The sequence below is a fragment of the Cetorhinus maximus genome, chromosome 11 (genome assembly GCF_964194155.1).
Source record: "Cetorhinus maximus chromosome 11, sCetMax3.hap1.1, whole genome shotgun sequence".
In the NCBI taxonomy this organism is placed as follows: Eukaryota; Metazoa; Chordata; class Chondrichthyes; order Lamniformes; family Cetorhinidae; genus Cetorhinus; species Cetorhinus maximus.
The window spans coordinates 84,058,959-84,072,139 of NC_135889.1; the positions used below are offsets into that span (position 1 = coordinate 84,058,959).

The following is a 13,181-nucleotide window of genomic DNA, read 5'->3' on the forward strand; positions in this document are numbered from 1 at the left end:
GACAGGGTGGATGTGGGGAGGATGTCTCCTTTTGTGGGAGAATCTAGAGCTAGGGATCACTGTTTAAAAATAAGGGGTCGCCCATTTAAAGGAGATGAGAAGATTTTTTTTTCTCTCAGAGGGTAGTGAGTGTTTGGAACGCCCTTCTTCAAAAGGCAGTGGGAGCAGAGTCTTTGAATGTTTTCAAGGCAGAAGTAGATCAACTCTTGATAAACAAGGGGGTGAAGGATTATCAGGAGTAGGTGGGAGATTACAGTCAGATCAACCATGATCTATTGAATGGCAGAGCAAGCTCGAAGGGCTGAGTGGCCTACTCCTGCTCCTAACTCATATGTTCATATGTTCCCCTCCAGCTCGATCACTATCCTCTATAAAACTTCTTTTCTTCCCCATTTAAAATTACTTCAAGTTTGGTTCTGCACAGTCATAGTCAATTTAGTTTTATTATCTTACACTGCCAGCTGTAGGTTCAAGTTAAGGACTGGTCGGCTATTGCTTGCATCAATGGCCTTCAAGAAATGATGTTGTGTCTTTTGTTCATTCTTTATTGACTGTTTATGTTAGTGTCCAGTGTTGTATTCACCATTCTGTGGGATATTGTTGAACCTGCAGGCTCAGCTGGCCCTCCCTTCAACGCATTGTAAAGCACATTGCCTGAGACCACTTTCAGGGGAATAACTGAAGTGTTGCAAGTAAACTCAAGGCCCTCTGCCAGCAAACATCCTGTGATGGACTCACATGTGGACAGTACTGACACCGCCCTTTCGGCCCCTCATTCTCTTGCCTTGACTGACTGTTCCCAACATCCCCCCACACGCCCAGGACACCAGGCCCTTCCCACTTCACTACTCCATGCCCCTGACCCCACTCCACAGCAAGCCCCCACCTCACCACTGACTCGCTCTTGCCAGACCTGAGCCTCCACGCAAGCTGCCGTCTTCCTGCTTCCCTCACTTGTGCTGCAGAGTTCAACAAGGAAAACCGCTGACCTCAGACACAACTGCACAAAACCAACTGTTGCACACCACCTAAAAGAAGATTCTTGTGCGCCGCTGACTTTATCATGAAGGCTGGACGTAATTATAAAAAGTTTTAATATAATGAGTATTCATGGAATCTAAATGTATTACAAATAGGAACCCGCCATAGGATGGCCTGAAGCCCAACCCACTACAAACACACCACTGAGTAAATGTCTAAATTTGAACCAGCTGTCAGGAAAGTGAAATGTCAACTCCTATTAAGTCACCCTGCCCGTCAGGTTTCTGACTCTTGTAGGCTCCATAAAATCCAAACCCCAGCATCCGCGTGCCCCCCCTACCACAAAGAAAGTGAGTGCTGTACAAGGAGCAAGTGAAAACATACACTCACAAGACTAGAAGAGTGTGAGAGCACATATGGCAGAGGAGGAGCAGCAAGCGAGTACCACACATGGAAGGGGAGATGAGCAAGTGAGAGGCAAAGCACCCAAGTGAGCTTCCTCATTTACAGCACCAAGTTTAAAAGCATCTACTAAATGGCCTTCATAATTTGGAAGCAGTTCCATGATGTGTTCCTTACTATCCATTTATTCCATGAACTGGGAAATTGATAAGGGAGAGGATCCACATGAGTCAGCAAGTTGACAGACCCAAAATAGTACACCAGATAGCAAGTGCCAATGGTGGAAGCAGTTTATCTTTCCTGCCACTGATACTACTAGTTGGAGACAGCCAGTAATATTCCCAGTTGACCAGGGTTATAATAGCTCTGACAGAACATATAATCCAATTATTTACACCACTGACTTGCATTTGATCAAACTCCTGCTACTAGAGGAAACCCTCTAATATAAAGGGGCCATTAACTATTTTAGTGAGTGAATTTTAAATAAAAGTTTGAAGGTTGGGATGGTTATGCCAAATTAGGTTAGATTCTGAAAATATTTATTTGCATGAACAAAAATAAATCCAGGAAAAATGGCTCAGCTGTACAGCAACAGTGCTGTTTGTGAGCCATACAGAAGATTTACAGTTTCTTTTTAATGTTTAAGGGGATGACTTCATGTCACTTGCACTGGGGAGATGGTGGTACAGTGGTAATGTCACTGGACTAGCTGAAATGCTCAACTCATTTAAAAGGTACCTGATCTACATCGGAAGCACTGTAATCTGCAAAGTTATAGACCAGGTACCGGAAAGTGGGATTAAAATGAATGGTTAGTTTTTTTTTCCTCTTTTTGGCTGCTGAAGACACGATGGGCTGAATGGCCTCTTTCTGCACCATAACCTTTCAATGGTGCTATAGTAATCCAGAGTCCAGGCTAATGCTCTGGGGGACATGTGCAAATTGCACCAATTTAAATTCAATTAAATTTTAAAATTTGGAACTGAAAGCTAGTCTCAGTAATTGTGACATTGAAACTATCATTATAAAAACCCATCTGGTTCACTAATGTCCTTTAGGAGAGGAAAACTGCCATCCTTATCTCGTCTGGCCTACGTGTGACTCCAGAGCCACACCAATGCGACTGACTCTTAATTGCTCTCAAGCACAATTAAGGATGGGCAATAAATGTTAGCCTTACCAGCGACGCCCACATTCGATGAACAGATGTAAAAATTTCCACTGAAATGTCGATGGAGACCAAGAGGTGTTTTTTTGAGGCCAGAACTACAGTTTCTGCATCAATGCAATGCTGAAAAATGCATTTTCACAGAATAAACAGCTAGGAAACCTCCAGTCTGCAGTCCCTAAGCACAAGTGAAATCTTAATCTGACCAGTAGCATACATGAAGATTGATTAGAAAAACCTCCATCAATGAATAGGATAGTAAGCAAAAACACTCTGATTTGGCAAACAACTTTAGTAGTACACTCCCTGTAAAAGCACTCCCTGATCAACAAGGGTGAGATAAGCCGGAATTCCCAACCCAGCAGCAGGACTTAAGTGCTATTATTCACTCTTTCATACAGAATCCAAGCAAAAAGAAACCCAAAATGGAACAGCTTGGTGCAGTGTGCACAGGAAATCACCAAGAAATTCAATAAGATCATCAATTTACACCTAAACAGGAAAGAGCTCTCTACAGGCAACTGGCTACAAGACAGATTCACAACAAGGAGAAATTTTGGACCTTGAATTTGGAGCTCAGATTACAGAAAGTTTGTGCACAATTCAGGACTAAAAACAAGATCCAATTCCTTTTCACTGTAACAAAAATGAATCAGAGATACTTAGGAAAAGAAAACAAACAAGCGTACTGATAAATTAAGCGTGGAACAACTTGCATTTATATACCATTTTTATAGAAAAACATCTTACTTCACAGGGGTATAGTAAAAAAAGCCAAACCGGAGGAGGATATATGAAGGGGGATGCTCAAAAGCTTAAAGAAAAAAACAGGTTTTAAGGAGGAGTAAGTTGGAGAGGCAAAAATAATTACAGGGGGGATTTCAAAGTACGGGGGCTAGGCAGCTGAAGGAATGTCTGTTAGCAGTGGGGAGCTCAGAGTCAGGAGAGTAGAAGAATTGGGTCTGAATTTTGCTCTTGGCGGGCACACGCAATTAGCGGGCCTGAGAGCGGCCAGGAAACGCACTGCCGACTGCGATCAGCCCCGACCACAATTTCACACAGGCTAGCCAATTAACAGCCAGCCAGCGTGAAGCGCGCGCTGAAAAGCTCAGCGCTGTTGGGGTGGGGGCGGGAAGAAGGGCAGGCAATGACCACGGGTGTAGGTGAGCACTGTGAGAGAGCTTCCTGAAGGCGGACAGCTGCCTCAGGGAGCTGCAGACCTTCAAATGATGAAATAAAGATATAAAAAGCTGCAAAAAAAATGTCCATGCATCACAATCAAGCCCCTGAAAGCACACATCATAAAAAGGCTGTCCACGGATATTTATTTTTATTTTATGTCATAACGGAGATTTCATCCCACCCTTGGATGAGCTTTGATGAAAATTGTAAAGGCCACCTGGCCGATTTGCCCGTCCGCCAATCGTAAGGTTGGACAGGTCATGAAAAATTGCAGACAATTGCCGTTAATGGGCTTAATTGCCCTCTTAATTGTCAGCAATCGCACTTATGACTTTTGCGTGCAGCCAGCAAGCAAAATATCGCACTTGTCACGCATGCCCGCTGTCACCTCAAGCGATTTTACGCCCAATCGGGTTGGGTGCGCCCGCCCGTGGGGCATAAAATTCTGCCCCTGGTTGTAGGTTGTGTGCACACAGATGTAGAGTGGTGCAAGGTCCTGAAGTGATTTAAACATAAGGATCAGTATTTTAAATTGGAAGCTATGGAGGCCTGAGAGCCAACGTAGGTAAACAAGGGTGGTTATGATGGGAGGCCAGGACATGGTCCAAAATAAAATACAAACAGCAGAGTTTTGAATGAGCTAAAATTTATAGAAGGTAGAAAATGGGAAGTCATTGGCGTAGTCAAGTCTAGTGGTGACCAAAGCATTGATTAGGGCTTCAGCAGCAGGTGGGCTGAGGTAGAGGTGGAGGTGGGTAATGAGTTCCACACTCTTACCATTGTCTGTGTAAAGAAGTCTCTCCTAAATTCTTTGTTTAGCTGAGTCGGAGCTATCTTTATGCACGACCTTCTGAGCTCATACAATTGGAAAGTTTCTTCACATCCACTCTATTGAACCTCTTTAAATTGTTAAAGACCTCTATCAGGTCATAATAATCTTCTCCAGAAGCAAGAACCCAGTCTGCTCAATACCTCCTGATATTTGGAAGAGGATGGTGTGATTCCCAGTAAAGGGCTGCACAGAGGCCAATGGGGGACAAAGAAAGTTAATACATCACACAGAATGTCATTTGTGACTTTGGTTAGGGCTGTTTTAGTGCTGTGGGAGAGTGGGAAATAGATTGAAGAGATTCAGATAGAGGGGCTGAGACAGGGTGGCTTAGCTGTGAAGTAGGTCAAATCTGAAATTCTAATCTACAAAGTTAATTTATGTGTTTGTGACAATGCTATTTGGCAATAATCAGCTGCAACTCATTAAACTTAAAAATCATATTTCATAACTTTATCTGAAGTGCAGCAGGTGCATCCTGGTCATCAACATCCGCCCATTACATCCACCCACCATAAAACAACCATAATAAAAATAAATATAAATCATCCCATGTGTGGTTTCCTCTTTGCTGCCAATGTAAAGTTACTTTTTAAATTGCATTGTATGTAGATCACACCTAAGGGGGTACTGCTACTAACTTAAAAGCAAAAAACTGCAGATGCTGGAAATCCAAAACAAAAACAAAAATAAAAATACCTGGAAAAACTCAGCAGGTCTGACAGCATCTGCAGAGAGGAATACAGTTAACATTTCAAGTCCATATGACTCTTCAACAGAACTAAGGAAAAATAGAAGAGAGTTGAAATATAAGCTGGTTTTATGGGGAGGTGGGACAGGTAGAGCTGGATAGAGGGCCAGTGATAGGTGGAGATTGCCAAAAGATGTCATAGAGAAAAGGACAAAGAGGTGTTGATGGTGGTGATATTAGCTAAGAAATGTGCTAATAGGTGACATTAAAGGTAGAATGCAGGATAAGCAAGGTACAGATTGCCCTAGTTGGGGTGGGGTGGGGGGAAGGGATCGAAATAGGCTAAAAGGTAGAGATAAGACATTGCATGGAAATACATTTAAAAATAATGGAAATAGGTGAGAAAAGAAAAATTTATATAAATTATTTGAAAAAAGGGGATCGGAAAGGGGGTGGGGATGGAGGAGAGAGATCATGATCTAAAGTTGTTGAACTCAATATTCAGTCCGGAAGGCTGTAAAGTGCCTAGTCGGAAGATGAGGTGCTGTTCCTCCAGTTTGCGTTGAGCTTCACTGGAACATTGCATCAGGCCAAGGACAGACATGTGGGCATGAGAGCAGGGTGGAGTGTTGAAATGGCAAGCGACAGGGAGGTCTGAGTCATGCTTGCGGACAGACCGAAGGTGTTCCACAAAGCGGTCACCCAGGCACTTTACAGCCTTCCAGACTGAATATTGAGTTCAACAACTTTAGATCATGAACTATCTCCTCCATCCCCACCCCCTTTCCGATCCCCCTTTTTTCCAATAATTTATATACATTTTTCTTTTCCCACCTATTTCCATTATTTTTAAATGTATTTCCATGCATTGTCTTATCTCTACCTTTTAGCCTATTTCGATCCCTTCCCCCCACCCCACCCCCACTAGGGCTATCTGTGCCTTGCTCATCCTGCTTTCTACCCTTAATGTCACCTATTAGCACATTTCTTAGCTAATATCACCACCATCAACACCTCTTTGTCCTTTTCTCTATGACATCTTTTGGCTATCTCCACCTATCACTGGCCCTCTATCCAGCTCTACCTGTCCCACCTCCCCTTAAACCAGCTTGTATTTCACCTCTCTTCTATTTTTCCTTAGTTCTGTTGAAGAGTCATACGGACTCGAAACGTTAACTGTATTCCTCTCCACAGATGCTGCCAGACCTGCTGAGTTTTTCCAGGTATTTTTATTTTTGCTGCTAATTTCACCTTGTCCAAAATTTGATGGTCAGAATAGCATCAGACATTTCTTTTAAATCCAATGTACATGTGGTACACCTTAAAAGTAATTATTTTAGAACAAATAGGAAACTTATCCTATGGGGGACTTGGCAGACTAGACAACATTAGTTTAGTTACATTTGAACGCAGAGTATATTTTAAAAGCAACATGATAAAATTGCAATTAAACTGAAAGCAACATTTGACCAAAATATAGCAAATAGCCAAATGATAAAACAAAATGACAATAAAAAGAATATACTAGAAGTAATTCAGCCTCTCCCTCTCAGGGAGGAAAACAATAAAGCTAATTGAGTTAAATACATAAGCAAAGCAACTGAATTAATTGGAATCTAAATAATCAATTAAATTGACCCAACAGATTCACCAACACTTTCGTAAAACACTCCAGTCATGGCTTCCATGATCATCTTCAAGAATGCAACTTCCCCACAATGTTTAAATGTTAAAACATTCTAGAAAATTGCCGCCTACATAAGTAATGACACTAGTAAATCCTTAAATCTCTTAATATATTGTTTAAGCTAATTTCTGAACCTTTAATCTGGGTTAATGCGTTCTGGCCAACCGGTGAAATTACAGATCAATATCACTCAGGTATACACCACACCATCGTGACAAGACTAACATACCATTTTTTTTACTTTTTATGATTCATATGCAACTCCCACTTCCCTCTGAATGTATACATTTCCCAGTGTCTCACCATTTAATAAAACATTCTATTTTTCTGTTTTTCCTTCCAAAGTGGATAACTCCACATTTCTTTTATTCCATCAAAGGTCAGATGTTATATCCACAGATGCCAACTGACGTGTTGAGCATTTTTGTTTTCGTTTCAGATTTTCAATCTCTGCAGTATTTTGCTTTTGCTAGATGTGCAGAATGTGTTTGAAACTTTGTGCATATACAGATTCTTTTTCAAAGCGCAACCTCTTCAACTTTCTGTTCTCTCCTGAAAGCCCCAAATCTTGCTGATATGTGGTTTCATGGGTGCCAACTGATCTTCCAGCACCTTTTCCAAGTAGTCATTCTTTTTCTGTGCCAAAGTAATGAATCTCAAGCTATTGAAAGGGACATTGCAGCAGGTCTGATCTTGTCCTCATGTGACATACACATATCTGCACTCTTCAACAAAAGTTACTTGATAACGATCAGGAATAGGACTCCTGGGGCAGAATTTTCCCCTCGTCGGGCGGGCACGGCAGGCAGGCCCGGGAGCAGCCGTGAAACGGTCCGCCGCTCGCGATTGGGCCCCAACTGCGATTTCACGTTGGCTAACCAATTAACAGCCGGCCAGCATGAAACGCGCACTGAGAGCCTCAGCGCTGCCGGGGTGGGGGCGGGAGGAGCGCGAGCACTGAGGTCTGCGCATGCGTGGGGGTGCGCTCACTGAAAGCTCCCTGAAGGCAGAGAGCTGCCTCAGGGAGCTGAAGAATTTTGAAATGAAGAATCAGCAAATAATATAAATATGTCCCCATGTGTGACTCAAGTCACATGAAGAGGGACATGTTAAAAATGAGTTTAAAAATTTTAATTTTTTTTATTCACTGTAGGAAACCTCATCCCACCCGTGGATGCGGTTTCGCAAAAAATGCGAGTGCCCGAGCTCATCATGCACTACTTCACACTCAGGCGTGTCAGGTGCGTACCCGCACACCGAGCTGAAAATCCTGCCCCTGGTGTTTTTATTCCCTTCTTTCCTTGGCCCAAAGGCCAATTGTAATGTCCCACCACAGTTGAGATAACAAACTCAGCACAGACTGAGGAGTAAACGTGTGACTTGTCAAGTCTGGATACTTCAGTTACATACAAAGCAAAGGTACATTTACCAACTGAGCTTTCCTTGTGCAATTTAACAAGCTAGAAGAAAGGTTAAAGCTGTATTGATGCAGGACGCGACCACTGCAGGGCAGCAAGTGGCAGGTGAGCTGCCTGCTGCTTTGCCTTTCCTCCCCTTGGGACCATGGGCAGAATCTTTTGCTCGGCGAGCGGGGGGCGGGGCCCGCTCGCTGACGCATAAAATGATGCGGGGTGATGTTGGGCGTGCGTCCCAACGTCACACCGCGTCATTTAGATTTTCAGTTTGGTGTGGCCACCGAACTGTCAAAGGCCTATTAAAGCTATTAAAAATGTAATTAGCATGATTAATGGACCTGCCAGGCCAACCTTAAGGTTGACAGGCAGGCTGGGAGCCCAGGCGGGCTTCTGAAAAGACATGAAACCTCATCCACGGGCAGGATGAGGTTTCATGAGGGTATTAACATTTTTATAAAATGTTTAAATAAGAGAAATTGACATGTCCCAGCTCATGTCACAGTGGCACGTGAGTTGGCATGTCAGTAATTTTTTTCCCCTTCTTTATTGAAATGTTCAAACCTGAGCCGTTCTCCCTGAGGCAGCACTTTGCCTCAGCGAGATCCGTGTGCTCTTTCGTGTGAATGTGCGAAAGAGCACATCCCCGGCTCAGGAAATCCCCCCGCCCGCACAGGGAGTGCATAGTGCTTCCTGGCGGACGTCACGCTGGGCAGCCCTTAATTGGCCCGCCCAAGTAAATTGGCAATGCTCGCTCCCGCACAACCTCCCCCCCCCCCCCCCCCCCCCCCAAACAATGGGGAGAAGATCCTGCCTCATGTTACAACATAGTTTTGTAAATGGAGTGCAGGTATGTGGATGTCAGATGAGGACACAATCAGGCCTGCTGAGGTTGACATCTGGCACTGCAAGTGGCCAGTTTCTGGAAAGTTCCAATGTGCAATGCACATCAGTCATGCCACAACATGTCATTCTCTGGAATGTCACATCTGAGGATGTCAAGAACCACTTCAAAGGGATTTATTAAAATGTACTAGACCTACATTTAGGTTTCTATAAGACTAGGGGCAGTATTTTCCGGCCCTGACACCAGCGGGTGTTATCGTGGGCAGGACAGGAAAATTTATAGAACCATTCCTTTTAAAATCCCGACCTACCTTTCCGGTGGAAACAGAAAGTCTATTAAAACAATGGTTATATGGAGAAATGTCCTCCTATCTCATCAAGATGACTCATTCAGGGTTTTAATGGCAGGCACATTACAGAATCTACTCACTACCTTACCCACCTCCCAGCCCAACCGCCCAACCTTGGCAATGAAACAAAAGCACCATCGACTGATACATCAGGTAAACACCTTCTGAAATCATTGTGGGGAGAGACAGGTGATGTGACTGAAGTAACCATTTTGAAATCTCTTTAATACAGCATGCAAGCTGCAAACATTATTTAGTAGCTGGAAAATCTGCCAGGGGAGCAGTAGGAGATCCCTTCTCTCCTCTCCCAAGTTAAGACCCAATCTCTTACAGTTTAAAAATCCAGCACAGAGGTAGTGAGTTTTTCATCAAAAGGAACCTTCTGCTGCAAAACTCATCAACTTCTAGAAGAGACAAATTACAGGTTAAGAAGAAATTGTCTTTAGCAATTGCAGTTACATGAGCTTCAACTCAACTCCTGGAATGTAAAGGAACTTGGAAAAATCTCTGTTTCACCACAGTGGTGCAGCCAAGGACTCATAAACAGTGAACTCTCAATTCTTTATCTTTCAGCATTGAAACTCAATTTGGCTAAGAAAGCAACTACCTACAGCATAACTTGTATATTTTACATGTTTGTGTGTGTGAGAATATGGGTCACGAAAGTTCAAGAAGCGTGGGTTACACCTTTTTAAATATTTTGCTATCTTTACCTGAGTGGGTTTTTCACTCAATAAAAACTAACCCCATTTTGTGTTAAACCTCAAAAAAGCCAGTCAGGCTTGTTTCTTTGCGATCCAGACATAAATAGTTAAACACAGACATTGAGTCAAATACCTTCATCCTTCTAAATATTCAACAAACCCTGTTACAGTCAGACTTGGGGGTAGTGAGGCAGGCAGTCATATTTTACCCCATGTCAGGTGGCTGTAACAGCCTTTACTGCAAAGGGGTTGGAATGTACAAATGAAAAAGTCTTACTGCAACTTTATGGGGTTTTGCGGAGACCACGCCTAGAGAATTGTGTGCAGTTTTGGGTTCCTTGCCTAAGGAAGGATATACTAACCTTGGAGTGAGAGCAAAAAAGAGTCACTGGACTGATTCCCAGGGTGATAAGATTGTTCTGTGAAGAGAGATTAAGTAGACTTGAGCTATATCCCATAGAATTTAGAAGACTGAGATGTTATTTCATTGAACAATTAAATTCTTAAGGGGCTTGTTAGGGTAGATGCTGGGAGGATATTTTCCCTGCATGGAGAGTCTAGAACTAGGTATCACTATCAGAATAAGAGGACGGCCCAAGGAAAGGTGGAATTTCTCCACTCAAAGATTGTGAATCTTTGGAATTATCTACACCAGGGAGCTGTAAATATTCCAATGTTGAATCTATTCAAGAAAGATCAATAATTTTTTGGATACCAAGGGAATTAAGGGAAATGGGGATAGTGTGGGAAGTGAAATTGAGTTAGAAGATTAGGTGTGATCTTACTGAATGGAGACACAGGCTCAAAGGGCCTACTCCTGCTCCTTTTTCTTATATTATGACCATTATGATAGTAGATGCAGTGGGATAGAAAGCAGGCAAGCTATTTTCCCCCTGTGGTGCTGCAGGTTCTGTCACGCAGCATCTCAACATTTCTCTGCTTTACTGATCATTCATATGTATAACAAATCAAAATAAATTATCCCCAAAAGGCAAGCTTATGACTTGAGTTACCTGTGCTGCCTTATCATACAACGCTACACCACACACCGTAACTGACAATCTTGAGCAAATAGTATCAGAAATGCAGCAAACATGGGCATCTGTCAGCATATTTTGTTTATACAGGTGCAGGGCCTCAAATCCAGCTATCCAAAAACCAGAGCTGTCCAAAGGCCGGACATTTTTATAAGCTGCCGTGCATCAATTTTAATTATTAAATGAGTAAAATAGCTTAACAGAGCTGCATTGGTGCGCAGAATTAATTATTGGCTTTGCACACCAGTCTTTTCCCACACTCCAAGTGGCCTTTGACCCCATCCCACTGCCTTGGCCCGATCTGCCCAATCTGTCTCCAACGGCTAATAAAATGGATAAGTCTTGACAGGGGCAGTGATAAACTGTTCTCAGTTTGACTATGAAATTCGGTGGGATTCATTCCGTGCACTGTGCTTGAAATTCTTTGAAATACTTGATAGGGAACATTTCCAGGAAGCTGTGGTTCTCTGGTAGCTTCAATAGCATGCCCGTTCTTCGAACCCAGCACAGCCTGAATCAGCCTCACTTACTTAATTAGATTTTTTTCAAACACTTCTTCACTCTTATGTATTCTTTTTTGAAACTTTAATAAAAAGAAACATATTCGCTTTATTTCATGTGTTTCCTATGAATTGAATTAAAGTTCTGATTTTTTTCTCCGAAAACCAGCAAGATCCAAAATCTGGCACAGACTCGGTCTCAATGTTGCAGATTTTGAGTCACTATACCTGTACGTCAGTGGATCTCCTGTGGTGTTCTTAGTAACCAGAGGAGATAGTATTTCCTTTGACCAATGGCTTGCTCCATGATGAGCATTAGACCCTCTCTCTATTACCTCTTCACTCTCAGAAGTAGCCTCTTAACTTATTGCCTTACTGTTCTCCTCAATGGGGCAGTGACTGGTGGTCCAGCTCAGTAGGTGTTGGCCCAAGTTAGGCTGGCAGAGAGTGGATAACCCAAGGTGGCAGGCACAAGGCCAGATAACGAATACTGGAAGAATAATTAAGATTGAAGACCCACAGACGGATTTCCAAGGGGATAAAGACAGGAGGTGGTGGAGAAACTGAGAAGATCAACAGGTGGAAACAGATGCACAAGAAGGCCTGGGATGAGGGTGAAAGACAGCAAACTCTCAACATAGAAAGGGGAGCCAAGTCAGCCACAGTTTAAGGACTACGGAGCAGATGGCAGCAAACAAAGATGGTAGGTAGGAACAAAGCGGTCAGCCAGTAGCTGCAAATTCCAAAATTGAAGGAGATGAACAGTGGGAATAAAAGGAAAAGGGAACAATTCAATAATGAGCGCTCAGGGTGAACAGGAGGCAGGACAGAAACAAAAAACTTAATGACAGTTAACCCTGACAGTCCCAAGCAGTTGTCATTCTCCAAAGGCAAATGCTGCCATTTATTTGGAGGTTTGTCGAAAGGCCTGGAACAACTATAATTACCATTGAAATCAGTGGTAAAATTCAAGCATACTAGAAACAACAGCTGGGATTTTCCAGCCCGCGGCTTAGATTTTCCGGTGCTGGCGAAACTCAATGGACTTTTGGCTGACTCTCCAAATTTTCCATTCCCGCCCACGACGGGTCCCAAAATCCCAGCCAATATTGTTCAATGTGACAAAATCATGACAAAGGAGTTGTGGATAAAGTAGAAAAATGAGCTAAAAGGGGGTGGATGGAATTCAGTGTCAGTAAATGTGAAATAATAGATTGACAATATTGAAGTTTTACAGAAGTTTCAATACAGATTCAATCAGGTGCTGCCTGGTAAGAGAAAATACAAAGAAGTAAAAATGCTTGATACACATTTTATTTCATTTAACCAACACAGTTAACAGAGTGATATGATGGAAGTGTTTAAAATAATAAATGTATGGGACAGGGT

General features: G+C 42.8%; 1 protein-coding gene across 7 annotated transcripts in view; it reads right to left on the reverse strand.

Moving 5' to 3' along the window:
* The window catches only part of slc12a8 (solute carrier family 12 member 8), a 160,919-nt gene that overhangs the window by 131,446 nt on the left and 16,292 nt on the right, over window positions 1–13,181 (reverse strand). For 2 of the 7 annotated variants that reach the window (XM_078552362.1, XM_078552358.1), the window contains one exon: window positions 10,618–10,674. The exons of the other annotated variants lie outside the window; for them this stretch is intronic. The gene's annotated coding sequence lies outside the window, so the exon portion shown is untranslated. The remainder of the gene's footprint in view (window positions 1–10,617; window positions 10,675–13,181) is intronic. 7 annotated transcript variants of the gene reach the window in all.